This window comes from Mizuhopecten yessoensis, unplaced genomic scaffold (assembly GCF_002113885.1).
Source record: "Mizuhopecten yessoensis strain PY_sf001 unplaced genomic scaffold, ASM211388v2 scaffold10655, whole genome shotgun sequence".
NCBI lineage: Eukaryota > Metazoa > Mollusca > Bivalvia > Pectinida > Pectinidae > Mizuhopecten > Mizuhopecten yessoensis.
In genome coordinates this window covers 6189-12074 of record NW_018408655.1, presented here as the reverse complement: position 1 = coordinate 12074, position 5886 = coordinate 6189, and positions in this window count along the sequence as shown.

Sequence of the window (5886 nt, the reverse complement as noted above, 5' to 3'; positions counted from 1 at the left end):
ACCTTAATGACAATTTATATATAGTTTGTCTGTGGCAGTGGACCATGGATCCTTAATGACAATTGTTATATAGTTAAAGTCCGTGGCAGTGGTAAAAGGAACCTTTATGACAATCTATATATAGTGACAGTCTGTAGCGGTGGTACAAGGATCCTTAATGACAATTTATATATAGTAATAGTCTGTGGAAGTGGTTCAAGGATCCTTAATGACAGTGTTTATATAGTTACAGTCTTTGGCAGTGGAATAGGGAACCTTAATGACAATGTATATATAGTTACAGTCGGTGACAGGGGTACAGGTAACCTAAATGACAATTCATATATAGTTACAGTCTGTGGCGGTGGTACAAAGATCCTTAATGACAATTTATATATAGTTATAGTCTGTGACAGTGGTACAAGGATCCTTAATGACAATTTAAATATAGTTAGTCTGTGGCAGTGGAACAGGGATCCTTAATGACAATTTATATATAGGGTACAGGGATCCTTAATGACAATTTATATATAGGGTACAGGGATCCTTAATGACAATTTATATATAGGGTACAGGGATCCTTAATGACAATTTATATATAGGGTACAGGGATCCTTAATGACAATTTATATATAGTTATAGTCTGTGACAGTGGTACAAGGATCCTTAATGACAATTTATATTATATAGTTATCGTCTATGGCAGAGGTACAAGGCTCCTTAATGACAATTTATATACAGTTACAGTCTGTGGAAGTGGTACAAGGATCCTTAATGACAATTTATATATAGTAACAGTCTGTGGCGGTGGTACAGGGATCCTTAATGACAATTTATATATAGTTAGTCTGAGGCAGTGGAACAGGGATCCTTAATGACAATTTACATATAGTTATAGTCTGTGACAGTGGTACAAGGATCCTTAATGACAATGTATATATATTTACAGTCTGTGACAGTGGTACGGGTAACCTTAATGACAATTTATATATAGTTAGTCTGTGGCAGTGGAACAGGGATCCATAATGACAATTTATATATAGTTAGTCTGTGGCAGTGGAACAGGGATCCTTAATGACAATTTATATATAGGGTACAGGGATCCTTAATGACAATTTATATATAGTAATTGTCTGTGGAAGTGGTACAAGGATCCTTAATGACAATTTAAATATAGTTAATCTGTGGCAGTGGAACAGGGATCCTTAATGACAATTTATATATAGTAACAGTCTGTGGCGGTGGTACAGGTAACCTTAATGACAATTTATATATAGTTAGTCTGAGGCAGTGGAACAGGGATCCTTAATGACAATTTATATATAGGGTACAGGGATCCTTAATGACAATTTATATATAGTTACAGTCTGTGGCGGTGGTAGTATATATAGTTATAGTCTGGCGTGGTGGTACAAGGATCCTTAATGACAATGTATATATATTTACAGTCTGTGACAGTGGTACGGGTAACCTTAATGACAATTTATATATAGTTACAGTCTGTGGCAGTAGAACAGGGAACCTTAATGACAATGTATATATAGTTACAGTCTGTGACAGGGTACAGGTAACCTTAATGACAATTTATATATAGTTTGTCTGTGGCAGTGTACCAGGGATCCTTAATGACAATTGTTATATAGTTTAAGTCCGTGGCAGTGGTAAAAGGAACCTTAATGTCAATCTATATATAGTTACAGTCTGTAGCGGTGGTACAGGGATCCTTAATGACAATTTATATATAGTAATAGTCTGTGGAAGTGGTACAAGGATCCTTAATGACAGTGTTTATATAGTTACAGTCTTTGGCAGTGGAATAGAGAACCTTAATGACAATGTATATATAGTTACAGTCGGTGACAGGGGTACAGGTAACCTAAATGATAATTCATATATAGTTACAGTCTGTGGCGGTGGTACAAAGATCCTTAATGATAATTTATATATAGTTATAGTCTGTGACAGTGGTACAAGGATCCTTAATGACAATTTATATATAGTTAGTCTGTGGCAGTGGAACAGGGATCCTTAATGACAATTTATATATAGCTACAGCCTGTGACAGGTGTACGGGGAACCTTAATGACAATCTATATATAGTTACAGTCTGTGACAGGGGTACAGGTAACCTTAATGACAATTTATATATAGTTTCAGTGTGTGGCAGTGGTACAGGGATCCTTATTGACAATGATTATATAGTTATAGTCTGTGGAAGTGGTACAAGGATCCTTAATGACAATTCATATACAGTTACAGTCTGTGGCAGTTGAACAGGGATCCTTCATGACAAATTTTATATAGCTACAGTCGCTGACAGTGGAACAGGGATCCTTCATGACAATTTATATATAGTTACAGTCTGTGACAGTGGTACAAAGATCCTTAATGACAATGTTTATATAGTTATAGTCTGTGGCGGTGGTACAAGGATCCTTAATGACAATGTATATATATTTACAGTCTGTGACAGTGGTACGGGTAACCTTAATGACAATTTATATATAGTTAGTCTGTGGCAGTGGAACAGGGATCCTTAATGACAATTTATATATAGTTACAGTCTGTGACAGTGGCACGGGGGACCATAATGACAATGTTTATATAGTTATAGTCTGTGGCGGTGGTACAAGGATCCTTAATGACAATGTATATATATTTACAGTCTGTGACAGTGGTACGGGTAACCTTAATGACAATTTATATATAGTTAGTCTGTGGCAGTGGAACAGGGATCCTTAATGACAATTTTTATATAGCTACAGTCTGTGACAGTGGCACGGGGAACCTTAATGACAATTTATATATAGTTATAGTCTGTGACAGTGGAACAGGGATCCTTAATGTCAATTTGTATATAGCTACAGTCTGTGACAGTGGCACTGGGAACCATAATGACAATTTATATATAGTTAGTCTTTGGCGGTGGTACAAGGATCCTTATTGACAGTTCATATATAGTTATAGTCTGTGGCAGTGGTACAGGGATCCTTAATGACAATTTATATATAGTAACAGTCTGTGGCGGTGGTACAGGGATCCTTAATGACAATTTATATATCGTTATAGTCTGTGGCAGTGGTACATGGATCCTTAATGACAATTTATATATCGTTATAGTCTGTGGCAGTGGTACATGGATCCTCAATGACAATTTATATATAGTTATAGTCTGTTACAGTGGTACAAGGATCCTAAATGACAATGTATATATAGGTACAGCCTGTGGCAGTGGTAATCCTTAATGACAATTTATATATCGTTATAGTCTGTGGCAGTGGTACAATGATCCTTAATGACAATTTATGTATAGTTTGTCTGTGACAGTGGCACGGGGAACCTTAATGACAATTGATATATAGTTATAGTCTGTTGCAGTGGTACAAGGATCCTAAATGACAATGTATATATAGTTACAGCCTGTGGCAGTGGTACAGGTAACCTTAATTACAATATATATATAGTTACAGTCTGTGGCAGTGGGACAGGGATCCTTAATATCAATTGATATATAGTTACAGTCTGTGGCAGTGGGACAGGGATCCTTAATATCAACTGATATATAGTTACAGTCTGTGGCAGCGTTACAAGGATCCTTAATGACAATGTATATATAGTTACAGTCTTTGGCAGTGGCACGGGGGACCATAATGACAATTTATAGAAAGGTATAGTCTGTGACAGTCGTACAGGTAACCTTAATGACAATTTATATATAGTTACAGTCTGTGACAGTGGTACAGGGATCCTTAATGACAATGTATATCTACTTACAGTCTGTGGCAGTGGCACGGGGGACTATAATGACAATTTATATATAGTTATAGTCTGTGACAGTCGTACAGGTAACCTTATTGACAATTTATGTATAGTTACAGTCTGTGACAGTGGCACGGGGAACCTTAATGACAATTGATATATAGTTATAGTCTGTGGCAGTGGTACAGGGATCCTTAATGACAATGTATATCTAGTTACAGTCTGTGGCAGTGTTAACCAGCTTGTTAACCAGTTGATTGCCATGTCGTTATATGCTGTTAACATGTCTAAACTATTAGTCAGGACATGTATATACGTTCATCAGAATATAAATGTCACTAGCATACATAACGATATGGACATTTACATACGTTCATAAAAATATAAATGTCACTAGCATAACGATATGGACATTTACGTACTGTGAACAAGTTACAGTTAAAGGGACACTTACACGAATCTGGAAAAATCAAAACTCGTTGCCCGTACTTTTAATGTACTTGAAATAAATAAGATAAACTGTATATTTTTGTTAAAAAGAATTGTTTGTGGCCAGCTATACACGGGCCACAATGGCCAGCTATACACGGACAACTATATGTGGCCACAATGGCCAGCTATACACGGACAACTATATGACCGGATTCCTGGCCTGACCTCTTATCGATGATTAACTACACACAGATCAAGTACTTACTACAACTGATAAACAGATATATAGCTACCTGTCTGTTCATAAACCAGTGTTTTCGTCCATTTACAAAAAGACGCAAGGACTATTTTTCTCTATGTTTTGAAAATTAACAAAACCCACTATTGTTTACGACTGTTATGCTAATGGTGGAATTGCATCGTTTATTTTATATATCTTATAAATATACTCTGAACAACTTCATGCTAGGTATTTAACATTTTAATAGTTGGTTGCATTGTTTCACATAAAAATAATCTGAACGACTTTATGGTATGTATACATATATTCTGAACCACTTAGTTTTAGATATTTAACACTGTTACATGATACAGTGAGCAAACCTTGGATTAATTAAAGACGTTCATCTGTCTGCATTCTATTTCACGTCTTCAATCAGGTAATTTACTGTGAATGTATAAACTATCCACAATCATAAAATGTACAACTATTGTAGGAGACCGTATAGGGAACTGGTCTAGTTGGTGGACAAGTCCAACACATCTGTCATTAGTCTATCGTCGTTCATACGTAACCCCATCCTCGATATCTAGGGGTTACGCTCACTTTCGATCTCTGCACCCCTGGAGACATCCTCGATACCCAGGGGTTACGCTCACTTTCGCTCTCTACACCCCTGTAATATGTCATAGCAAAGTTGAAGGCTCAGTGTGCTCCATCTTGTTGATGAGACTAGGAGACTAGTTCGATCCTTTGATGTACATCAAAAGAATCTCGCGGTCATGTAACGGTAAAAAATGACAGGCTTTGAAGTCGGGCGTCTCTCCTTTGCAATCTTCAAAGGACAGGTATCAGCCTGGCAATTGGTCAGTATTTTGTTCCCGAGACCAATCAAACAGCTATTTTCGTGCCTTCAATTTTTCCATGACATATTCCAGGGGTGTAGAGAGCGTAAGTAAGGTAACCCCTGGAGTATTGAGGATGACGTAACCCATGCTGCTGTCTGTCTGTAACACACTGGTTCTCCAGAGAGTGAACATTGGTAACAACACATCCAATAGTTTATGTATAAGCTTTATCAACGTCAACCTAAGTTCCTACATCTCCGTAAATCTGAGCTGAATCGGTCGAACTAGCACAGTTAAAAGGGTTTTTTTCTGTAGGAGACAAAAGACAGACATGTCAAATCCTTGTCGTCAGTGAGGACTATGTGATATAATCATTATATATATATACATTTATACAGGACATCCACCATGGCAAGCTGGTAAGACAAATAATTAAATAAAACAAGGACACCAAATCTGAATTGAATATGGCCGTTTATTACAATAAACGACGGTTGTTATGACGTTCACATTTTGTCATATAAATAGACCCAAAAAGTCTTAGATGGGGGTCCTATTCCGCCATACACAATATAATTGATGCAATATTAATGCTAGTTGTAATACATAATTTTTACACACAAATACATGATATAACATCGATACATT